Source organism: Eurosta solidaginis, chromosome 1 (assembly GCF_040869045.1).
Source record: "Eurosta solidaginis isolate ZX-2024a chromosome 1, ASM4086904v1, whole genome shotgun sequence".
Lineage (NCBI taxonomy): Eukaryota > Metazoa > Arthropoda > Insecta > Diptera > Tephritidae > Eurosta > Eurosta solidaginis.
Genome location: NC_090319.1, coordinates 173,857,185 through 173,884,015, shown reverse-complemented (window position 1 = coordinate 173,884,015; position 26,831 = coordinate 173,857,185). Strand labels below are relative to the sequence as shown.

Below are 26,831 nucleotides of genomic sequence, written 5' to 3'. Positions count from 1 at the left end.
TTCATGGCAGAAGTACACTCGGAGTGATTGCCAAACACTGCCGAGGGGCGACCCCGCTTAGAAAAATTTTCTTATTGAAAAACCTTATTTCTAAAATTTTGATGCTGCTTTGCCCGGGGTGTGAACCCAGGGCATTCGGTGTGGTAGGCGGAGCACGCTACCATCACACCATGGTGGCCGCCAAAAATATTTGTTCCAAAGAATGTATAAGTTGTCAAAACTTATTAAAACTCCAATTCCAAAAATTAGATTTGAACACATTCATTTAGATATTGTCGGACCCTTCCTTGCCTGTTTCGGAGGGATATCGTCACATATTAACTATAATTGATAGATTTACACGTTGGCCAGAGGCATTCGCGCTAAGAGATATTTTTGCAGTTACGGTTGTAAATAAATTGTCTAAGGAATATATTTCACGTTTTGGGATTCCATTGGAAATAACAACGGATCAGGGCTCCCAGTTTACTCGAAACTTCTTGGAAGTCATCAAATAAAGACTTTTCTATTATCCCAAAGCTAATGGAATGGTTGAACGCTTCCATAGGCAGCTTAAATCTTCAATAATGGCTAGGAATGGGTCCAGGGATTGGTATGAAAAGTTGCCAACAGTGCTTATGGATTTGCGATCTATTTTTAGGGAAGATATTTCGGCAACACCAGCTGAAATGGTTTATGTTCAAAATTTAAGACTGCCTGGAGAATTGTTGGTTTCAACTACAGAGAATGTAACTTCAGCGGATGTTTTAAGTAGTGAACATTTTAAAAATTTTAAATCAAATTTAGAACATCATCAAAATTCTAGTGGTATCTTTGTTCCAAAATATTTACAAAATTGTCATTTTGTTTTTGTACGTGTAGAAAACAAACATTCCTTGCAGCATCCGTATGAGGGACCTTAGAGAGTTATTGAAAAAAAATATAAAAAACTTTAAAATTGAGGTAAATAATGAAATTAAATCCATTCCTTTTGATCGTTTAAAACCAGCAATGGTTGATAAAATACACACACCTAACACAGAAAACAAAAAGAAAGTTACTTTTAATTTATTTAACGTTAAATCTCCGGAAAGGGAGTATTGTAGGGTTCATTGTATTTAATAATTATATTGTTATTTATACTTTGTATTGTAATACTTTAAATATTTGTTTGAAAATAATATCGAATTTTTAATTTTCAATCTTGATAAATGAATTTTCAAAAATTTTCATTCTGCTGCAAATTTTCGATTAAATAAAAACATACTTTTAGGCGTGTTGCCTTCAATATATAAAATTGTTTCAACCACTACAGGGACTATCACCGGATATTACCCTGTGGCTCTACACAGTGGTTAGACCAATCCTGTTATATGGGACATTTGTCTGGTGGACGAGCTTAGATACTAAATTAAACCTACGGGTATTCCAGAAGGTACTCTAGTCTGCGTCGGGAGTGCCCTGCGCACCACCCCTGAGGAGGCGTTGGATACTCTTTTTAATGTGTTGGCAATAGATTTAATGGCCAAGCAATGTGTGGCCTTTTCTGCTCTACGGCTGCGAGAGTTATCCGCCTGGAGAGACAATGTGGATGGCCATGCAGCCATACTTAAGTATCTGGATTCGCCTTCGTTGCACTATTGCGCTCCGACTGTATTTTACGATATGAAGTACGAGGTTGTTATCCCGGATAGGGATTATTGTTTGAAGGAGCCGCCGCAGCTGAGCGATAGGCTGCAGATATATACTGACGGCTACAAACTGGATAAAAAGTTGGGCAGCGGGGTCTTCGCACCTCAACTAGGGTGGAATCTATCCTTTAGCCTACTCGATCATTGCAGCGTCTTACAGACGGAGGTGGCTGCTACAAATGAGGGCGTTGATCACCTGAGAAATAATACTCATGGCTATAATCAAATTTGTATTTATTTTGGCCTGGCTGCACTGAAATCGCTTGGACCGGTCACATGTAAGTCCAGGACAGTAGAGAAGTTCCACAAGCCTCTTAAAGAGATCGCTGAGCAAACTTCTCTCAGCCTGGTATGGGTGCATGGACACTCCGATATACCGGGCAATGAGATGGCTGACGAACTTGCAAGAGGGGGCACATCCATTCCGCTTTCATCGTCCTGGAAGGGATTGAGCATGCCGCTCGCTACCTGTAAGCTCACTTTGAAAGGTATTTTCCTTAGGAAAGTGGGTGTGAGATGGATCAACCCCGAATCCTGCTACCACATCAAGCTCGTGTGGCCTGAATGGGACGCGAGAGGCACAAGAAGTCTCCTTCTTCTTGGAAGGGGGACATATCTCTGGTGGTTGGACTTATAACCACATAGCAATCGGGAAGCATGCACAATGGCGGGGTGATCCCTATAATGATTACTGCAGGAGCTGCAAAGACGAAGACGAGATAGTAATGGTCTAGCATTTTCTGTGCGATGTCCTGCGCTTTGGCGCAAGAGGAAAACATCTCTGGGATCTCCCTTCTTTGAAAATGTTTGTGATCTGGCTAAGTTGGAACCTAAGAAATTGCTGACATTTGCTGAATCGACCAGTTGGTTTGTGTAGGGGAGAGATCCCCGTGGTATCACAATGGGACCGTTTTGAGCCTAAGTGCACTGGTGCTCGCACCGGTGGCCACTCCAACCTAACCTATGTAACGAATACATAGGCGCGATGTATTTATAATTTCGGGGCGTTAGCCTAACTCCGATATTTCAGCTGAGCTGGCCTATTGCAAAGATGGGTTGTTAGAATTTGCCTTTCTAAAAAAAGCACATGGTGATCTACAATTCTTTGCCTTCCTTATACGTGGCATGATACTAGCATACATTGTCGGAAGATTTACGATTATTAGATCGGGACCGTGAATGCGAACGAGAGCGTGAATGAGAACGTGAACGATGTGCGCCGTTATCTACAAGTGTACGAACATCACGCAAAAGTGCTGAAATTTCATTTTGCATTTCTGCATATTATTTAAAGTTGGTAAAACTACTGCCTCTTCATCCGTGCATCCGGTGGTAGACGACCGATCCAAAGATTGAGCAACACTTTATCACTCAGCGAAGTGCGTGCTAGACGCCTAATTTCATTGTAAAGTTCACTTGGTTTTTTGTTTGATAGGAGCATTTTCGAGAGCACCCTTTGCAAGCGCCGCTGCTCGCTGTTGGCACAATGCTTAATCACTTTCTGTTCTAAAAAATTCGTATTTCCCGGTGATAGGTGTTGTCTCGATTGCAGATCGAAGCTTTATTAACCGATGTGGAGGGACGCTTGCTAATACAATTTTGTATTTACGTGTGTTCGCAATAATCATACACATCTCAATTCCAAATAATTGGCAGCTTCACTTTATTTCGATAAATTAAAAACGATTTCTCTTCTCTTTTATTATAATAAACTAGCGGCCCGGTACGTGCTTCCCTACGTATAAAGTGAAATATTAAATCAAACTCATTTGTTACAAAAAAAAGATATTTTATTATTTGCTAACTATTTTAAAACTTAATCCAAAACATTTGGATAACAATATTTTTTGTTTTTCCATTTTGAGCATGAATAAACAAACTGCTGGGGGTACCGACTCTGGAACAGGCAACATAAAGTTGGCCATGTGAAAAACATGATTCCTCCAAATTCACACCACAAACGTTAAGTGTTTGCCCTTGGGCTTTGTTGATGGACATCGCAAATGATAAACGCACAGGATATTGTAATCGTTTGAATTCAAATGGCATATCAGTTGGAATCATAGGGATACGCGGTATTAAACAAACTTCTCCTTTTGATTTACCAGTTAAGATCGTAGCTTCAATCAAATTTGGCAATAAATTTGTCACTGCCCATCTGGTGCCATTACACAGTTTTGGTGGATTAATATTTCAAACAATGCGGTGGCATACCAGCCGGTTTTAATGAATTTAAAAATTCAGTTGGATAATTCATTGCCTCATCTTGATTCATAGCACTGTCAATTGATTTATATGTCGTGACTACACCTGGGAGTTTTGCTTGAATTTGAAAATTAATGGCATTGATATGAATGTTCTCCGGTCCTAAAATGGCGCGTTCTCTCAACTAATTATCATTTCTGTAATTCTGAAGAATATTTGGAAAAACACATAAATTGTTCGGTACAGTGATCAATCCGTTCGTTCTGTCGATTTGTATTTTGCCATCACCAATTTCTAACAATTTTGAAAACTCATGGGCAGCTGGATCATTTTGTAGATGAATACGAATATTAATGTTCAGTGTCAATTTTTGTACATATCTCCAAAGAACTGATGACTTCAAACAGGCATTTATTTCATCAGCAGGAGTTGATCGAGGAATGACAGGCAATTTTTGTCGAAAATCCCCTGACAGTAATATCAAAGCACCACCAAAAAACTGTTGATTACCACGTAAATCTTGCATTGTTCGATTAAATGCTTCTAGTAATTTTTTATTCGCCATTGTACACTCATCCCATAAAATAATTGACGTTAATCGCAGAACTTTTGCCATAGCAGAATTTCTTGGAATATTGCAAGTTGGAGTTTCAATCACCTGTACATTCAATGGCAATTTTAATGCATAGTGTGCTGTCCGACCACCTTCTAATAATGTAGCAGCAATTCCCGAAGATGCAAGTGCCAATGCAATTTTCTATTCCGATCGAATAGTCGCTAAAATCAGTGATATAACGAACGTTTTGCCTGTACCACTAGGTGCATCCAAGAAATATAATCCAGCTGCATTATTGGAAATGGCTTGCATGATTGTGTCATATACATGTTTTTGCTTAATATTCATTTTGGTTATATTCGATTGTACAAATAAACGCAAATCCTTAGAATTGAATTCCTGCTCACGTTGCAATTCACGATCAAACATATCATGCATCTCACGATTTGGTGCGATCATACCCAATTGTACTAATGTTTTATTTTCAATCGTTAGACACATATCTTCAATTATTATCAAAGCTTCGTTGAACATTTCCAAAGTTATCAACAAATCAGGATTTCTTGCATGATGACGCATACGAATTAAAATATCTTCTGTAATACAATGTTTATATTTGTTCCATAATTCAAGTGGATTTGATGGAATACATGTTAATAATATAATGGCAAATAGCATTCGTATTTGTTGAGGATGAGCCGAAATAGATGCATCATGAAGTGTTGAATCCCAATGGAATCATCCTCCAACAAATGCAAAAGTTGGCATGATTCACGGTATGTTTGACACAAATGACCGTTGACTATTCTCAATTCTTGAAATGATTTTGGGCCATTCACGTTAACTAATAACAATCTCAAATAAAAACACTCAACATTGTTTGGAAAATGCCAGCATGCCCATGAACTGCTGTTCCCTTGTTACGTCTTTGAAATTTTTTCGAAGACACATTCCAGATGTAATACTGAGGGACTTCAGAATATAACAAAGTTATCGCAAATGTATCAGTTTCGCATAATTTGAAAAAAGCTGTTATGTTGTTGTTGTTGTAGCAATGCTCGCCCCACCTAATAGCCGCGACCGATCACAAATTGTCATCAATATCCTCTAACGGGAGTCCAAGGAAACTTGCCGTTTCAACAGGGGTGGACCATAAGGAAAGGGGTGTTAGAGGCGTTGGTTCCACATTACAATTAAAGAGATGGTTGGTGTCATGTGGGGACACATTGCAAGCGGGGCATACATTTTGTATGTCGGGGTTGATTCTGGATAGGTAAGAGTTTAACCTGTTACAGTATCCAGAACGAAGTTGAGCAAGAGTGACACGCGTTTCCCTGGGGAGTATGCGTTCCTCTTCCGCGAGTTCTGGATATTTTTCTTCAAGTACTGGATTCACCGGGCAATTCCCGACATAAAGGTCCGACGCCTGTCTATGGAGTTCACCAAGGACCTGCTTGTGTTTTTTCGCTTCATACGGCTGGGTTCTCAGGTGCCGTATTTCCTCAAAATGCTTACGGAGATGACTCCTTAGGCCCCTAGGCGGTGCTGGTTCGTCAATCAGATGTCTGTTGGGATGCCCAGGTTTCTGGGTATTCAACAGAAACTGTTTGGTCAGCATCTCATTTCTCTCCCTGATGGGGAGTATTCTCACCTCATTATGCAGATGGTGTTCTGGGGACATAAGAAGACAGCCCGTGGCGATTCTGAGAGCAGTATTTTGGCAGGCCTGTAGTTTCTTCCAGTGGGTGGTTTTTAGGCTTGGCGACCATATGGGTGACGCGTAGCACGTAATCGGCTGGCTAATTGCTTTGTATGTGGTCAAGAGCGTTTCTTTATCTTTTCCCCAGGTACTGCCAGCAAGGGATTTGAGGATTTTATTACGGCTCTGAATTCTTGGAACAATTGCGGTTGCGTGCGCACCAAAATGTAGATCCTGATCAAACGTCACACCCAAGGTTTTTGGGTGTAGGACAGTCGGTAGCGTAGTGCCATCGACGTGGATGTTCAATATGGTCGACATTTGGGGCGTCCATGTTGTAAATAAGGTCGCGGAAGATTTAGTCGGTGACAATGCCAGGTTTCGCGAGGCGAAAAAACTGGAGAGATCAGGGAGATAGCCGTTTATTTTATTGCACAGCTCATCGATCTCTGGGCCTGGGCCTGTGGCCATTATTGTGCAGTCATCGGCGTAGGAAACGATTGTGACTCCTTCCGGTGGTGAACGTAGCTTAGATATGTAGAAATTAAACAAAAGCGGGGGTAGGACACCACCCTGTGGCACCCCTTGTTTAATTCTCCTTTGTTTTGATGTTTCGTTTCTGAATTGCACCGATGCCTGCCGACCACCCAGATAATTTGCGGTCCACCTTTTAAGACATGGGGGAAGGGTAGACCCTTCCAGGTCTTGCAGTAACGAGCCATGCTTGACCGTATCAAAAGTTTTTGATAGGTCTAGCGCTACGAGTACTGTTCTATGGTGGGGGTATTGATTCAACCCGCAATTTATCTGGGTGCTAATGACATTTAGCGCGGAGGTAGTGCTATGGAGTTTTCTGAAGCCATGCTGATGAGGGGCTAGCTGCAAATGTGCTTGGAAATAAGGGAGCAAAATGGCTTCAAGCGTCTTTGCCACTGACGATAGGAGCGATATCGGACGATATGACTCACCTACGTTAGCTGGTTTCCCAGGCTTTAGTAGCGGGACCACCTTGGCCATTTTCCATTTCTCGGGTATGACAAAGGTGGAAAGAGACAGGTTGAAGACATGCGCTAAATATTTGAAACCCTCTTTCCCTAGGTTTTTAAGCATCGGCATGGCTTTGCCGTCTGGGCCCACTGCTTTGGATGGTTTAGCGCGACCAATGGCGTCCTCAACCTCTCTAGCGGTGATGGTAGTTGGTGACGCGCTGAATTTGTGTTTATGTGCGTGTCTATTGGCTCTCCGTCTATCTTTGTCGACCGTAGGATGCATTATATATTGTCGGCAGAAAGCGCTCGCGCATTTTTTCGCATCCGACAGCACCTTATCGCCAAAGGCGATGGAAACTTTGTCTTTGTGCTTAGTCGGATTCGATAGGGACTTTACGGTGGACCAAAGTTTACCTACACCGGTAGAGAGGTTACAACCTCTTAGGTGCTCTTCCCATTTCGCCCGCTTGTGTTCGTCCACAAGCAATCTGATGCGTTGGTTTATATCCCTTATTTGGGGGTCGCCTGGATCAAGCTGTCTTATAAGGTCGCGTTCCCTCGCTAAGCTCGCGGCCTCCGCCGGGAAGTGGGGCCGGATTTCGGGAATTCTCCCGGCGGGAATGAAATGTGCCGAGGCGGATTCAATGACCTTACGGAAGGCACGCTCCCCTTGGCGGGCATCAGTCGGGATAGGGAGGGCAGCAAAGCTGCTGTCTGTTGCAGATTTATATTCTTCCCACTTTCCTTTTTTGAAGTTTATGAAAGTGCGTTTTTCGGTGACGATGAAGTCGGCGGTACGCTCGAACGAAATAAGTATGGGCAGGTGGTCGGATGCCAATGTTACCATCGGCTGCCAGTTGACGCAGTTTACGAGTTCTGCGCTCACGATTGAGATATCTGGCGAGCTATGACAGCTTCCTACCATACGTGTGGGGGCGTCTCCGTTTATTGTGCAGAACGTCGTTTCGTCTATTTGATCCGCCAACATCTCACCCCTACTGTCCGCCCGCAAGTTTGAATGCCATAGGTCGTGATGGGCATTGAAATCGCCTAAGATAATGCGATTGTTGCCAGTGAGTAAGGCCTCGATATTAGGGCGGTATCCACTGGGGCAACAGGTGACAGGAGGGATGTAGATGTTGATGATTTCTAGATTTGCATCGCCTGACCGGACAGATAGGCCTTGACGTTCTAAGACATTGTCCCTGCGGTCGATGCCAGGATCAAATATATAATATTGCACAGAGTGGTGTATAATAAATGCGAGGCCGCCTCCATTTCCGCTCTCGCGGTCTTTCCTGTGGACATTATAACCAGAGCAGGTCTGCAATGCAGATCTTGCTGTGAGTTTAGTCTCTTGAATCGCAACAATGCGGATGTTGTGCCGCTTCATGAAATCGACTATCTCCGTAATCTTCCCAGTTAGTCCATTACAGTTTAACTGCAGAATTCTGAAGTGCATGAGGGGTGACGCCGCCACTCTAGGGGTAAGTGACGGGTGACTACTCCTAGGTTGTGGAAGGCCAGGACGCAATTGCTGTTGTGGCCTTGGGACTGGGCATCCTTGGGCAAGCATTGGGGTACCCGGATGATTTGGGTTTGCGACCTGGCAACATGGCGCGATGAAACCCGTCGAGGGGTTGCCGTCGCGGAGACCAGAACATCTAGGAAAGTGGCACCACCCAAGGCAGGAGCTGCATTGAGCGGATGTCGCAAACCTATATATTCTGTGCTGGCAGACGGTGCAAACGGAGGCAGGGACTAAGAGTCTGTTTCCCTGACCTGCACGATTGCTGCCAGAAAAGAGGGGGGGAGAAGAAGGCGGGGGCAGGGGCTGATGCTCAGCATTGCTACCAGCTCTACTACGAAGGTAGTAGTTATGAGTGGTATCAGCTGTTTGAGTTGTTGGCGCCGTGGGGCGCGAGCAGCAGCGGGTACTTGTTGTGGCTTGCTGAGCAGCGAAGCTGCTGGAAGGTAGTGGGGATACGCTTAGGCGTAGACTACGGGAGCAGCAAGGAGCCACAAAAGATTTATAAAAGTTACGTGGACGTCGGGTTTTGGGATCAAGCCCAGAACAACCTGTCCGATGCAACCATCCCTTGCACGAGACACACTGAACAGAGTATGACCGTCCTAAAAAGATTCTTTTCTGGCAAATGCAGCAAAACCATTTCTCAGGACCGGGGTCAGGAGACGGACCCGGATTGGGTTCGATACCTTCCCGGAGTAAGAGAATATGTAGCAGTCCTGCTGCAAGGAGCTGCTGGGAGGATGACAATTTGTGGGAGGGACGAAACAAATTAAATGGGGTCACACTGAAATGACAGTCCTTGGTCGGGAAAAATCCCGAGTCGCTCCGGTACATAGAACCGACTGCCTTGGGAAGCGGAAAAAAAAAAGCTGTTATCGTAGTTGCTGGTGGTTGTGCTGCTCTTTCCAATACATTTGCTACATTAAGATAAACAAGTTGGCCATTCTCAAGATGTACAGCCAAGTGAACAACCGCAGGATGTCTTTCGTGCATTTGAAATGACATAATCCTCCAGACAGCTTTATTGCTACTAATATAGCGCCCCATTTGATACTGAGTAATTTCATCATTCGTATTATCACCAGCAACACCGAAAATTGCCACATCGCTCCCTTTATTTACATACTTGCAAATATATTTAAGGGATTTGACAGAATTACAACATTCCCCATTTATATGAGCATTGAATATTTTCGATAATAATTGACAGTACGGAACCACCCAACGATTATCAACTTCAACTTCCTGGTTATGCATTCTAATGGTTGCCGTTTTGCCATTATCATTAGGTGATCTACGTCGATACAACGCATATCGCAAATGATTTTGGGCCATTCACGTTAACTAATAACAATCTCAAATAAAAACACTCAACATTGTTTGGATGTACATTGTTTGGAAAATGCCAGGATGCCCATGAACTGCTGTTCCTTTGTTACGTCTTTGAAATTTTTTTGAAGACACATTCCAGGTGTAATACTGAGGGACTTCAGAATATAACAAAGTTATCGCAAATGTATCAGTTTCGCATAATTTGAAAAAAGCTGTTATGTTGTTGTTGTTGTAGCAATGCTCGCCCCACCTAATAGCCGCGACCGATCACAAATTGTCATCAATATCCTCTAACGGGAGTCCAAGGAAACTTGCCGTTTCAACAGGGGTGGACCATAAGGAAAGGGGTGTTAGAGGCGTTGGTTCCACATTACAATTAAAGAGATGGTTGGTGTCATGTGGGGACACATTGCAAGCGGGGCATACATTTTGTATGTCGGGGTTGATTCTGGATAGGTAAGAGTTTAACCTGTTACAGTATCCAGAACGAAGTTGAGCAAGAGTGACACGCGTTTCCCTGGGGAGTATGCGTTCCTCTTCCGCGAGTTCTGGATATTTTTCTTCAAGTACTGGATTCACCGGGCAATTCCCGATATAAAGGTCCGACGCCTGTCTATGGAGTTCACCAAGGACCTGCTTGTGTTTTTTCGCTTCATACGGTTGGGTTATCAGGTGCCGTATTTCCTCAAAATGCTTACGGAGATGACTCCTTAGGCCCCTAGGCGGTGCTGGTTCGTCAATCAGATGTCTGTTGGGATGCCCAGGTTTCTGGGTATTCAACAGAAACTGTTTGGTCAGCATCTCATTTCTCTCCATGATGGGGAGTATTCTCGCCTCATTATGCAGATGGTGTTCTGGGGACATAAGAAGACAGCCCGTGGCGATTCTGAGAGCAGTATTTTGGCAGGCCTGTAGTTTCTTCCAGTGGGTGGTTTTTAGGCTTGGCGACCATATGGGTGACGCGTAGCACGTAATCGGCTGGCTAATTGCTTTGTATGTGGTCAAGAGCGTTTCTTTATCTTTTCCCCAGGTACTGCCAGCAAGGGATTTGAGGATTTTATTACGGCTCTGAATTCTTGGAACAATTGCGGTTGCGTGCGCACCAAAATGTAGATCCTGATCAAACGTCACACCCAAGATTTTTGGGTGTAGGACAGTCGGTAGCGTAGTGCCATCGACGAGGATGTTCAATATGGTCGACATTTGGGGCGTCCATGTTGTAAATAAGGTCGCGGAAGATTTAGTCGGTGACAATGCCAGGTTTCGCGAGGCGAAAAAACTGGAGAGATCAGGGAGAAAGCCGTTTATTTTATTGCATAGCTCATCGATCTCTGGGCCTGGGCCTGTGGCCATTATTGTGCAGTCATCGGCGTAGGAAACGATTGTGACTCCTTCCGGTGGTGAAGGTAGCTTAGATATGTAGAAATTAAACAAAAGCGGGGATAGGACACCACCCTGTGGCACCCCTTGTTTAATTCTCCTTTGTTTTGATGTTTCGTTTCTGAATTGCACCGATGCCTGCCGACCACCCAGATAATTTGCGGTCCACCTTTTAAGACATGGGGGAAGGGTAGACCCTTCCAGGTCTTGCAGTAACGAGCCATGGTTGACCGTATCAAAAGTTTTTGATAGGTCTAGCGCTACGAGTACTGTTCTATGGTGGGGGTATTGATTCAAACCGCAATTTATCTGGGTGCTAATGACATTTAGCGCGGAGGTAGTACTATGGAGTTTTCTGAAGCCATGCTGATGAGGGGCTAGCTGCAAATGTGCTTGGAAATAAGGGAGCAAAATGGCTTCAAGCGTCTTTGCCACTGGCGATAGGAGAGATATCGGACGATATGACTCACCTACGTTAGCTGGTTTCCCAGGCTTTAGTAGCGGGACCACCTTGGCCATTTTCCATTTCTCGGGTATGACAAAGGTGGAAAGAGACAGGTTGAAGACATGCGCTAAATATTTGAAACCCTCTTTCCCTAGGTTTTTAAGCATCGGCATGGCTTTGCCGTCTGGGCCCACTGCTTTGGATGGTTTAGCGCGACCAATGGCGTCCTCAACCTCTCTAGCGGTGATGGTAGTTGGTGACGCGCTGAATTTGTGTTTATGTGCGTGTCTATTGGCTCTCCGTCTATCTTTGTCGACCGTAGGATGCATTATATATTGTCGGCAGAAAGCGCTCGCGCATTTTTTCGCATCCGACAGCACCTTATCGCCAAAGGCGATGGAAACTTTGTCTTTGTGCTTAGTCGGATTCGATAGGGACTTTACGGTGGACCAAAGTTTACCTACACCGGTAGAGAGGTTACAACCTCTTAGGTGCTCTTCCCATTTCGCCCGCTTGTGTTCGTCCACAAGCAATCTGATGCGTTGGTTTATATCCCTTATTTGGGGGTCGCCTGGATCAAGCTGTCTTATAAGGTCGCGTTCCCTCGCTAAGCTCGCGGCCTCCGCCGGGAAGTGGGGCCGGATTTCGGGAATTCTACCGGCGGGAATGAAATGTGCCGAGGCGGATTCAATGACCTTACGGAAGGCACGCTCCCCTTGGCGGGCATCAGTCGGGATAGGGAGGGCAGCAAAGCTGCTGTCTGTTGCAGATTTATATTCTTCCCACTTTCCTTTTTTGAAGTTTATGAAAGTGCGTTTTTCGGTGACGATGAAGTCGGCGGTACGCTCGAACGAAATAAGTATGGGCAGGTGGTCGGATGCCAATGTTACCATCGGCTGCCAGTTGACGCAGTTTACGAGTTCTGCGCTCACGATTGAGATATCTGGCGAGCTATGACAGCTTCCTACCATACGTGTGGGGGCGTCTCCGTTTATTGTGCAGAACGTCGTTTCGTCTATTTGATCCGCCAACATCTCACCCCTACTGTCCGCCCGCAAGTTTGAATGCCATAGGTCGTGATGGGCATTGAAATCGCCTAAGATAATGCGATTGTTGCCAGTGAGTAAGGCCTCGATATTAGGGCGGTATCCACTGGGGCAACAGGTGACAGGAGGGATGTAGATGTTGATGATTTCTAGATTTGCATCGCCTGACCGGACAGATAGGCCTTGACGTTCTAAGACATTGTCCCTGCGGTCGATGCCAGGATCAAATATATAATATTGCACAGAGTGGTGTATAATAAACGCGAGGCCGCCTCCATTTCCGCTCTCGCGGTCTTTCCTGTGGACATTATAACCAGAGCAGGTCTGCAATGCAGATCTTGCTGTGAGTTTAGTCTCTTGAATCGCAACAATGCGGATGTTGTGCCGCTTCATGAAATCGACTATCTCCGTAATCTTCCCAGTTAGTCCATTACAGTTTAACTGCAGAATTCTGAAGTGCATGAGGGGTGACGCCGCCACTCTAGGGGTAAGTGACGGGTGACTACTCCTAGGTTGTGGAAGGCCAGGACGCAATTGCTGTTGTGGCCTTGGGACTGGGCATCCTTGGGCAAGCATTGGGGTACCCGGATGATTTGGGTTTGCGACCTGGCAACATGGCGCGATGAAACCCGTCGAGGGGTTGCCGTCGCGGAGACCAGAACATCTAGGAAAGTGGCACCACCCAAGGCAGGAGATGCATTGAGCGGATGTCGCAAACCTATATATTCTGTGCTGGCAGACGGTGCAAACGGAGGCAGGGACTAAGAGTCTGTTTCCCTGACCTGCACGATTGCTGCCGGAAAAGAGGGGGGGGGAGAAGAAGGCGGGGGCAGGGGCTGATGCTCAGCATTGCTACCAGCTCTACTACGAAGGTAGTAGTTATGAGTGGTATCAGCTGTTTGAGTTGTTGGCGCCGTGGGGCGCGAGCAGCAGCGGGTACTTGTTGTGGCTTGCTGAGCAGCGAAGCTGCTGGAAGGTAGTGGGGATACGCTTAGGCGTAGACTACGGGACGCCCTTGGGCGTGAGCAGCAAGGAGCCACAAAAGATTTATAAAAGTTACGTGGACGTCGGGTTTTGGGATCAAGCCCAGAACAACCTGTCCGATGCAACCATCCCTTGCACGAGACACACTGAACAGAGTATGACCGTCCTAAAAAGATTCTTTTCTGGCAAATGCAGCAAAACCATTTCTCAGGACCGGGGTCAGGAGACGGACCCGGATTGGGTTCCATTCCTTCCCGGAGTAAGAGAATATGTAGCAGTCCTGCTGCAAGGAGCTGCTGGGAGGATGACAATTTGTGGGAGGGACGAAACAAATTAAATGGGGTCACACTGAAATGACAGTCCTTGGTCGGGAAAAATCCCGAGTCGCTCCGGTACATAGAACCGACTGCCTTGGGAAGCGGAAAAAAAAAGCTGTTATCGTAGTTGCTGGTGGTTGTGCTGCTCTTTCCAATACATTTTCTACATTAAGATAAACAAGTTGGCCATTCTCAAGATGTACAGCCAAGTGAACAACCGCAGGATGTCTTTCGTGCATTTGAAATGACATAGTCCTCCAGACAGCTTTATTGCTACTAATATAGCGCCCCATTTGATACTGAGTAATTTCATCATTGGTATTATCACCAGCAACACCGAAAATTGCCACATCGCTCCCTTTATTTACATACTTGCAAATATATTTAAGGGATTTGACAGAATTACAACATTCCCCATTTATATGAGCATTGAATATTTTCGATAATAATTGACAGTACGGAACCACCCAACGATTATCAACTTCAACTTCCTGGTTATGCATTCTAATGGTTGCCGTTTTGCCATTATCATTAGGTGATCTACGTCGATACAACGCATATCGCAAATGATTTTGGGCCATTCACGTTAACTAATAACAATCTCAAATAAAAACACTCAACATTGTTTGGATGTACATTGTTTGGAAAATGCCAGGATGCCCATGAACTGCTGTTCCTTTGTTACGTCTTTGAAATTTTTTCGAAGACACATTCCAGGTGTAATACTGAGGCACTTCAGAATATAACAAAGTTATCGCAAATGTATCAGTTTCGCATAATTTGAAAAAAGCTGTTATGTTGTTGTTGTTGTAGCAATGCTCGCCCCACCTAATAGCCGCGACCGATCACAAATTGTCATCAATATCCTCTAACGGGAGTCCAAGGAAACTTGCCGTTTCAACAGGGGTGGACCATAAGGAAAGGGGTGTTAGAGGCGTTGGTTCCACATTACAATTAAAGAGATGGTTGGTGTCATGTGGGGACACATTGCAAGCGGGGCATACATTTTGTATGTCGGGGTTGATTCTGGATAGGTAAGAGTTTAACCTGTTACAGTATCCAGAACGAAGTTGAGCAAGAGTGACACGCGTTTCCCTGGGGAGTATGCGTTCCTCTTCCGCGAGTTCTGGATATTTTTCTTCAAGTACTGGATTCACCGGGCAATTCCCGATATAAAGGTCCGACGCCTGTCTATGGAGTTCACCAAGGACCTGCTTGTGTTTTTTCGCTTCATACGGTTGGGTTATCAGGTGCCGTATTTCCTCAAAATGCTTACGGAGATGACTCCTTAGGCCCCTAGGCGGTGCTGGTTCGTCAATCAGATGTCTGTTGGGATGCCCAGGTTTCTGGGTATTCAACAGAAACTGTTTGGTCAGCATCTCATTTCTCTCCATGATGGGGAGTATTCTCGCCTCATTATGCAGATGGTGTTCTGGGGACATAAGAAGACAGCCCGTGGCGATTCTGAGAGCAGTATTTTGGCAGGCCTGTAGTTTCTTCCAGTGGGTGGTTTTTAGGCTTGGCGACCATATGGGTGACGCGTAGCACGTAATCGGCTGGCTAATTGCTTTGTATGTGGTCAAGAGCGTTTCTTTATCTTTTCCCCAGGTACTGCCAGCAAGGGATTTGAGGATTTTATTACGGCTCTGAATTCTTGGAACAATTGCGGTTGCGTGCGCACCAAAATGTAGATCCTGATCAAACGTCACACCCAAGATTTTTGGGTGTAGGACAGTCGGTAGCGTAGTGCCATCGACGAGGATGTTCAATATGGTCGACATTTGGGGCGTCCATGTTGTAAATAAGGTCGCGGAAGATTTAGTCGGTGACAATGCCAGGTTTCGCGAGGCGAAAAAACTGGAGAGATCAGGGAGAAAGCCGTTTATTTTATTGCATAGCTCATCGATCTCTGGGCCTGGACCTGTGGCCATTATTGTGCAGTCATCGGCGTAGGAAACGATTGTGACTCCTTCCGGTGGTGAAGGTAGCTTAGATATGTAGAAATTAAACAAAAGCGGGGATAGGACACCACCCTGTGGCACCCCTTGTTTAATTCTCCTTTGTTTTGATGTTTCGTTTCTGAATTGCACCGATGCCTGCCGACCACCCAGATAATTTGCGGTCCACCTTTTAAGACATGGGGGAAGGGTAGACCCTTCCAGGTCTTGCAGTAACGAGCCATGGTTGACCGTATCAAAAGCTTTTGATAGGTCTAGCGCTACGAGTACTGTTCTATGGTGGGGGTATTGATTCAAACCGCAATTTATCTGGGTGCTAATGACATTTAGCGCGGAGGTAGTACTATGGAGTTTTCTGAAGCCATGCTGATGAGGGGCTAGCTGCAAATGTGCTTGGAAATAAGGGAGCAAAATGGCTTCAAGCGTCTTTGCCACTGGCGATAGGAGAGATATCGGACGATATGACTCACCTACGTTAGCTGGTTTCCCAGGCTTTAGTAGCGGGACCACCTTGGCCATTTTCCATTTCTCGGGTATGACAAAGGTGGAAAGAGACAGATTGAAGACATGCGCTAAATATTTGAAACCCTCTTTCCCTAGGTTTTTAAGCATCGGCATGGCTATGCCGTCTGGGCCCACTGCTTTGGATGGTTTAGCGCGACCAATGGCGTCCTCAACCTCTCTAGCGGTGATGGTAATTGGTGACGCGCTGAATTTGTGTTTATGTGCGTGTCTATTGGCTCTCCGTCTATCTTTGTCGACCGTAGGATGCATTATATATTGTCGGCAGAAAGCGCTCGCGCATTTTTTCACATCCGACAGCACCTTATCGCCAAAGCGATGGAAACTTTGTCTTTGTGCTTAGTCGGATTCGATAGGGACTTTACGGTGGACCAAAGTTTACCTACACCGGTAGAGAGGTTACAACCTCTTAGGTGCTCTTCCCATTTCGCCCGCTTGTGTTCGTCCACAAGCAATCTGATGCGTTGGTTTATATCCCTTATTTGGGGGTCGCCTGGATCAAGCTGTCTTATAAGGTCGCGTTCCCTCGCTAAGCTCGCGGCTTCCGCCGGGAAGTGGGGCCGGATATTCTCCCGGCGGGAATGAAATGTGCCGAGGCGGCCTCAATGACCTTACGGAAGGCACGCTCCCCTTGGCGGGCATCAGTCGGGATAGGGAGGGCAGCAAAGCTGCTGTCTGTTGCAGATTTATATTCTTCCCACTTTCCTTTTTTGAAGTTTATGAAAGTGCGTTTTTCGGTGACGATGAAGTCGGCGGTACGTTCGAACGAAATAAGTATGGGCAGGTGGTCGGATGCCAATGTTACCATCGGCTGCCAGTTGACGCAGTTTACGAGTTCTGCGCTCACGATTGAGATATCTGGCGAGCTATGACAGCTTCCTACCATACGTGTGGGGGCGTCTCCGTTTATTGTGCAGAACGTCGTTTCGTCTATTTGATCCGCCAACATCTCACCCCTACTGTCCGCCCGCAAGTTTGAATGCCATAGGTCGTGATGGGCATTGAAATCGCCTAAGATAATGCGATTGTTGCCAGCGAGTAAGGCCTCGATATTAGGGCGGTATCCACTGGGGCAACAGGTGACAGGAGGTATGTAGATGTTGATGATTTCTAGATTTGCATCGCCTGACCGGACAGATAGGCCTTGACGTTCTAGGACATTGTCACTGCGGTCGATGCCAGGATCAAATATATGATATTGCACAGAGTGGTGTATAATAAACGCGAGGCCGCCTCCATTTCCGCTCTCGCGGTCTTTCCTGTGGACATTATAACCAGAGCAGGTCTGCAATGCAGATCTTGCTGTGAGTTTAGTCTCTTGAATCGCAGCAATGCGGATGTTGTGCCGCTTCATGAAATCGACTATCTCCGTAATCTTCCCAGTTAGTCCATTACAGTTTAACTGCAGAATTCTGAAGTGCATGAGGGGTGACGCCGCCACTCTAGGGGTAAGTGGCGGGTGACTACGCCTAGGTTGTGGAAGGCCAGGACGCAATTGCTGTTGTGGCCTTGGGACTGGGCGCCCTTGGGCAAGCATTGGGGTACCCGGATGATTTGGGTTTGCGACCTGGCAACATGGCGCGATGAAACCCGTCGAGGGGTTGCCGTCGCGGAGACCAGAACATCTAGGAAAGTGGCACCACCCAAGGCAGGAGCTGCATTGAGCGGATGTCGCAAACCTATATATTCTGTGCTGGCAGACGGTGCAAACGGAGGCAGGTCTGTTTCCCTGACCTGCACGATTGCTGCCAGAAAAGAGGGGGGAGAAGAAGACGGGGGCAGGGGCTGATGCTCAGCATTACTACCAGCTCTACTACGAAGATAGTAGTTATGAGTGGTATCAGCTGTTTGAGTTGTTGGCGCCGTGGGGCGCGAGCAGCAGCGGGTACTTGTTGTGGCTTGCTGAGCAGCGAAGCTGCTGGAAGGTAGTGGGGATACGCTTAGGCGTAGACTACGGGACGCCCTTGGGCGTGAGCAGCAAGGAGCCACAAAAGATTTATAAAAGTTACGTGGACGTCGGGTTTTGGGATCAAGCCCAGAACAACCTGTCCGATGCAACCATCCCTTGCACGAGACACACTGAACAGAGTATGACCGTCCTAAAAAGATTCTTTTCTGGCAAATGCAGCAAAACCATTTCTCAGGACCGGGGTCAGGAGACGGACCCGGATTGCGTTCGATACCTTCCCGGAGTAAGAGAATATGTAGCAGTCCTGCTGCAAGGAGCTGCTGGGAGGATGACAATTTGTGGGAGGGACGAAACAAATTAAATGGGGTCACACTGAAATGACAGTCCTTGGTCGGGTAAAATCCCGAGTCGCTCCGGTACATAGAACCGACTGCCTTGGGAAGCGGAAAAAAAAAGCTGTTATCGTAGTTGCTGGTGGTTGTGCTGCTCTTTCCAATACATTTGCTACATTAAGATAAACACGTTGGCCATTCTCAAGATGTACAGCCAAGTGAACAACCGCAGGATGTCTTTCGTGCATTTGAAATGACATAATCCTGCAGACAGCTTTATTACTACTAATATAGCGCCCCATTTGATACTGAGTAATTTCATCATTCGTATTATCACCAGCAACACCGAAAATTGCCACATCGCTCCCTTTATTTACATACTTGCAAATATATTTAAGGGATTTGACAGAATTACAACATTCCCCATTTATATGAGCATTGAATATTTTCGATAATAATGGACAGTACGGAACCACCCAACGATTATCAACTTCAACTTCCTGGTTATGCATTCTAATGGTTGCCGTTTTGCCATTATCATTAGGTGATCTACGTCGATACAACGCATATCCGTCATTGCCGTTTATTGTGTCTGAAGTAAATTGCCATGGGTATCGTTTCGAACACTTTTCATCAATCATACATGGTGAATTCACATTTAGTTCACCGCACGGTCCATGTATCATGTTTTTAACGACAACTCGAAATAACTAAGGATCAGCAGTGCGATCAGGAATTTCAGCTGATATAAGGTTATCGATTTGATCCGGAGTTACTTTATGCACCAGCCAAATTAGTATATGTGCGAGCGGCAATCGCCTTTTCTGTCATTCGATGGAGTACATATGGCAACGCACCTCCCCTAATACATATAATTTCACAATTAAATCCATAAGTGCTTTATATTTTTGCCGAAAAACACGCGCAGTAATGTCATGACGGTCGGCTGTCGACTGTCCTGCAAATAAATTGTTTTTGATGTCATCCCACTGCGGATTACATGTAAATGTAATGAACAGATCCGGTCGACCGTATTTTCGTACATAACACATTGCGTCTTGTGCATATTCGTTCATATTCCGTGGGCTACCAATATACGAAGATGGCAATATAGTTAAACGTCCGATGTCATTAATATTAGCATCATTCGCTATCGCATCTTGCAAATGAATGTATTGTTCAGATCTTAATTTTGCTTGGTTGAAACGAATAAAATTAAGACGTTCTGTTTCTATTTTGGCATACATATCAGCGATGTACTGATGATATAGTTTACCACATCTCAAGATATAATTTTGTTCTTGTGGACGAACCATCAATCGATACGAATAAAAATTCATGGCACTAACATTTTTCTGTACATGTAGACCTGAAAATAAGTGCAAAATGTGACTTAAGAAATTTATACAAATGATGTAATGTCAACACACTGAAAATATTATTTACCTGGTATATTGATATGGTAGCCTTTCCAATGCAATATTGGGTATTGTAATGCGTCGTAACTATGATGAAGTTTCGATACACGTTGCAATTGCTCATTTCTGTGATGAAATGATTATCAGATGTCATACGATCGAGAGCAATTTTGAACAATTGAACTAATGCGTTATGCTGATGGAAAAATATTTGTAGCTCGCAAATAATTTCTCGTCTTGTATTCATCACCAATAAAATAAATTTGCAAAAATTTATAATCAGCGTCGGGGTATGGCAATAACGAACCAGCTTGATGATAAATTTGGCCCTGAATCTGCAACATGTATGCAATTTTAGGTATATGTTGCATAATAATTTTTAAAACTATAGAATACTTTTATGATTCAGATTGATTGGGACAATCCTGTTTAAGTATTTACCTTAAACGTCGGCATGAAATTATCTCTTATAATGTTAGTAGCACCAAAAGAATTCATTTGAAACGCCGAATTGTATTGTTGAATATGGCTCAAAAAGTGCTTCGAATTTTCAGAAGTCCCAAAAATTAATGAAGACAATGGTCCGGGTGGAGTTTCTAATGCTGGCAGTCTCACTTTGCCATTAGCACAACACATGCCGGGTGTTTCACCTGGAAATTTAGCCGCATCACAATGTGGACATATTTCGTCCATTATTCCAATATATCCGTACATCTGACTGTTGTAATTAAAAGCAGCACGCATAACTTCAGGTACAACATATCTATTTCGTGCATTACGTTCGCGCTGCGATGCATTAGCTTGTGATCGTTCATCTGGAAGTGGGATGAATCTGACCAAAGAAATGGGTTTTTGGTGTGTTTTTCAAAATAATTTCACCATACATTGAGCGCTTTCAGGTAAAAAGATTATATTGTTATGTGATTGAATATACCATTTTAACTGGTTGTAGTACATAAGAATGCAATATCTTAACCTGAAGGCGAGTTCCAAATTGGTCTATATCTCAAGTCCTTAGTTACCCAGCGAAAAGAAAATCCCTCTTTTCATTAGCATTTATCAACAACTTACAATGGATACTCATGTGGTTCAAACACATCCTAGGGTTATCCGGGTCCACGTTTTGGTCTATATCTCGAGACCCTAGTAACGGAGGGGCATGAAAAATAATTATACTATAGCAATCATCAACAGCTCCAATTTGCTACCCATATTGTACAAACACATCCTAGGGTTACCCGAGTCCACGTTTTGGCCTATATCTCGAGACCCTGGTATCCGATTCTTAAAATTTCAAAACGCGAACCATCTACTGAATAGTCAGAACAAAGCCTAAAAATTTGGTTTGGATAGGTGAGCCCGTTCTTGAGTTATAAAATCTCAACGAAAAATGGCATTCATTTTTATATATATAGATTGCAAATTATTCAGTGAATTACAAAAACAATTTATTGTATGTTTATTTGTGTTGAGCCGTCACCACCTTGTATTAATCCTAACAGAGAAGAACAAATGTAATTTCCATCGTTCTGAGCTGGCAACACTGTTCACCTTTATGTATGTTCATTTCGACAGAAATTTTTGGCAACGTTTGTTTTGATATTTTATAAGTAAATTTGTGAAATTTAACACTATTGTTTCCTACGCCGCACGGTGGGGTATTTGATCAATCTAGCTGGCCAAAATTAAAACAGCAGTTATTTCCGGTCAAAAAGTGATTGCCTCACTTCATTGTTATGAAAGGAAATATTTGACAATAAATTCACGGTGTTCCGCGCAGAATTACAATGGATCGGGCCCCCGGTTTCCGATGGACCCGGGGTAATTTTTGGCATTACATGAGATATGTCAATATGGGTATCAAACGAAAGGTATTTTACTCCATATTTCTATAGAAATTTTTTGTGTACGGTTGGAGACACCGGATATCAAGGATTAAGGCTAACATACAGCCGACATTCTTACAAAATTAATCACCACTCAAAAAATCGCGTGTATGCGCAGCCGTTTTTGTTATTAAACTTTGAAACAAACAGAAGCTTATGAATTGCCAAAAAGTTACTGACATGATACGCCATGAAAAAAAGAACATGTTGTACCAAAAAGCGCAGACACAAACCTCTGGTGGCCATAGTGTATAACATATAGCTGAATCGGTTGTTGTTGTAGCGATAAGGTTGCTCCCCGAAGGCTTTGGGGAGTGTTATCGATGTAATGGTCCTTTGCCGGATACATATCCGGTACGCTCCGGTACCACAGCACCATTAAGGTGCTATCCCGACCATCTCGGAAACGATTTATGTGGCCACATTAAACCTTCAGGCCAATTCCTCCCTCCCTACCCCCAAGTTCCTCATGGAACCAGAGCCTCGTCTGTTAGTGGATTCGCCGCGGATAGGTGAGGTTGACAATTGGGTTTGGAGAAGCTATATATTGCGCTGGCAACCTGAAGGGTTGCGCTACACAGCCCCTTGAATCTGGTATTTTAGTCGCCTCTTACGACAGGCATACCTACCGCGGGAATATTCTGACCCCCTAACCCGCTGGGGTAGCTGAATCAGTTGCGATGATTAGTGGACACACACCATTTTTAGAGGTGATACATAGAATTAGTGTAGAGGTGAAACATTGACACATGATTCAGTTGCATCTGAGTATAATGCGTATTGAAATTTATTAAAGAAATGAAAAGAGAAGAGAAGAGCAGAGCAGAGAAGAGAAGAGAAGAGAAGAAGAGAATTCCGCTCCTGAAAACAATGAAAATTGTCTATATTTGCCAGCGTCACTTTATTTCGATAAATCAAAAACGATTTCTAATCTCTTTTATTATAATAAATTGCAAATTATTCAGTGAATTACAGAAACAAGGTAATTTTATATTTATTTGAATTTATGTTGAGCCGCCACCACCTTGTATTAATCCTAACAGAGAAGAACAAATGTAATTTCCATCGTTACTGAGCTGGCAACACTGTTCACCTTTATGTATGTTCATTTCGACAGGAATTTTTGGCAATGTTTGTTTTGATATTTTATAAGTAAATTAGTGAAATTTAACACTATCGTTTCCTGTGCCGCACAGTGGATTATTTAATCAATCTAGCTGGCCAAAATTAAAACAGCAGTTATTTCTGTTCAAAAAGTGGTTGTCTCACTTCATGTTATGAATGAAAATATTTGACAATAAATTCGGGCGCCCGTTTTCCGATGGACCCGGGGTAATTTTTTGGCATTACATGAGATATGTCAACATGTGTATCAAACGAAAGGTATTTTGCTCCGCACTTAGGGTGGCCACCTCACCTACTTTTTTAAATTTCTTTGAATATGCACTACCATATAGGAAAAAGCTTAACCGATTTGAATCAAATTTGGTACATCGATATAGTCATAAATTTTAAGAATTTCCACCTAGTTGTTGCCACTGAGGATGTTTTCGCAAGGTTGCCACCATTTTTAAGTTAAAAAAAATTACAGGAGATACGCCTATATGGTATCAAAGGAAAGGTATTTCACTCCCGCTTTCCAATAAATACATACAAGTGCTGTTGTCACCTCACATTATCGCAGATATATCTGAGCTTATCCACTCCGATCTCGATAAAAAGAAAAAGAAAAAATTGACGGTAAATTCATGGTTCAATTATTCATCATTAGTATCAATATCAATAGCACTGTCGTCGTCATCATATTCAACATCTATAAAAAAGATTCAGAAGAAATTAACATCTCTTCACTTGCTTTTGACAATGGATTTGATGTTTTCTTTATTCGGGGCTTCCTTCCGGTCAAAAAAGGATCCGAAGTTAAAAGCAATCTGTTCATTACATCGAAGTTACAAGAAGATCTTGAATGTCTTCTTGCATAACTATTACGATAAAGGCGAAAATGTTTGTTTCTTGCTTCACTGGCTTCTTCTGATACTTGGCCGATAGGCAATAAAGAATTTTCGAAAACAGTTGGGCCATGAATTAGAATTTTGTGTACTGTTGGAGACATCGGATATCAAGGATTAAGGCTAAGATACAGTTCTATAGTTTGCACGACAAACTCTTACAAAATTGATCACCACTCAAAAAATTGCGTGTATGCGCAGCCGTTTTTGTTATTAAATTTTGAAACAAATACTAGCTTATGTATTGTCAAAAAATTACAGGCATGATATGCCATGAAAAAAAGAACATGTTGTACCGAAAGGCGCAGACACAAACCTCTGGTGGCCATAGTGTATAACACATAGCTGAATCGGTTGCGATGATTAGTGGACACACACCATTTTTAGAGGTGATACATAAAATTAGTGTAGAGGAGAAACATAGACACATGTTTCAGTTGCATCTGAGCATAATGCGTATTGAAATTTAGTAGTACTAATTTTATGCGCAGCAATTTCAGAAGAGTAGATAAAGTTTGACGCTTAGCAGTCCATATAAAGTTTAAGCGCAAACGTCTATAGATGTAAAAAACAAACACAGCTATTGTCACCGACTAAATCATCGGCGACCTTATTTACAACATGGACGTACGAAATATCGACCATTTTGAACGTCCACGTCAATGGCACCACGCTACCGACTAGAGTGGAACTGCTGGTGAGCTTTCGTGCATGAAAAGTTTACCAGGGATTCGCAAAGTTGTTCCGTAGAGGTATTCTGCGGGCGATGCTATTAAGTCCTCTTTGTAATAAGTTCTCAATCCAAGCATGACTGACGGTAGCACCTGCATCCATTGGGGAATTTGATGGCACATGATTTCTGCTCCTAAAGTGCGATGCCACCTTTCTACAAGTCCATTTGCTGCTGGGTGGTATGCCGTCGTTCGGGATCGTTTACCATCAACTAAGCGTGAGAGTGACGGGAATAGAGAACTTTCAAACTGGGTCACTTGGTCGGTTGTCAGTAACTTAGGGCAAACGAAACGCGCGATCCAGTGAGAGTAAAAAGTATTGGCGAATGCGCTTGCTATTATGTCATTGATCGGTACGGCCATTTGGTAAATATATCTATCATAGTCATGCAGTATTTGAAACCCTGAGATTCCGGCAGAGGTCCAACCAGATTTAAGTGATCGAATCTTCCGTCTGGGAGAGGGAATGCAGCAGGAGCTGCGTGAATGTGGCATCCAGTCTTTCATCGTTGGCATGGAATACAATCTCGTACCCATCGGGTTATGTCCTTATTCATTGATGTCTGTAGAGTTTATAATTCTGCTTTACTTGTTTCAACTTTGTTAAAATTAGAAAATATAGATTTAGTAGTTTTTGAATTGGTGCATCAAAAAAAAAGAAAACTGTTGATTACTTGGTAATGTAATTTCATTATTAATATATTGAAATAAAAAAGAAAAATTATATAAAATATATCACTACAATTTGGCGATCCTGCCAGGAGCAAATTGAAGAAACGAGAAACAAACAGCGAATTGCCAGAAAAGCATCCCCAAACAAATAATGAAATGAAAATTCTACCACAAAAAATATATTTTAGAACGGTAATACTATTTTCAGTGGTCATTTTGTACATTCAAAAAGCAAAAAAATTAAAGGTGGTTTAGCCTTTAAGAAGTAAAAACTTATATTGATGTTTTTGTTGCTGTTACTACGTGTGCTTACTGTTGTTTTTGTTAAGTAATTGTACGCAACGTCGACGTCTCATCTACACCTCAATAATAGCTGACTTTGATCTAGATGTGGATAGTCTCATACAGCGATTCCTTGAGCGCAAATGACAATGAGTTTTTACTAATAAAGGCATTGCACAACTTTAAAGCAAGAAGGACGACAATTCCAGTTTAAAAAAAAGAATTTTGAGATTAGTTTGATTTAAATTATATATACATATTTTGTTTATTTAAATAATTATTATAAAAAATAAATATATTTTTTTTAATATATATATAGTTAAAATGTTTCATTCTCCACAACAAAATACACACACTTCTATACTCCCACATAATTTAAATGATTCGCTTATTAATTTGCAGTATAATTCTTCTCAAGAATAATTAGTAAATCCATATGCAAATCAAAATAATACTGAAACGTGTGCTACCTCTATCAAGATTCCACCTTTTTGGATAAATTGTCCAGAAGCTTGGGTTATACACATAGAAATACAATTTAACACAAAAAGTGTTACGCAAGACACTACAAAATGTGAACACACAATTACAGCACTACCTCAAGAAATTATAATTACAATTTTAGATTACATACAGAATCTCTCACAACATAATCAATTTGAACAATTAAAGAAAGTCTTAATTGAAAGACATTCTTTAAGCGGAAATAAAAAATTCGATAAAATTTTGTCAGATTCGGAAATGGGTGATCGTAAGCCCTCTGAATTTTATCGGTAGCTTCTGCTACTTGTTGGCTCCAATTTTAGTCCAGATATTTTAAGAAAATTATGGATGAGGAGATTGCCTAATAATCTGAAGGCAATATTAGCTCTAGTTTAGATAACGAAAATGAATTAACAAAATTAGCTGACAATATATGGGAAGTAGTTAATAAGTCACGAGGTTTCCGTTCTAAATA

At 43.1% G+C, this 26,831-nt stretch overlaps 1 protein-coding gene across 3 annotated transcripts in view; it reads left to right on the top strand.

Moving 5' to 3' along the window:
- Positions 1–26,831, top strand: part of LOC137239865 (alpha/beta hydrolase domain-containing protein 17B) — a 264,072-nt gene that overhangs the window by 185,120 nt on the left and 52,121 nt on the right. The gene's annotated exons all lie outside the window — the stretch shown is intronic.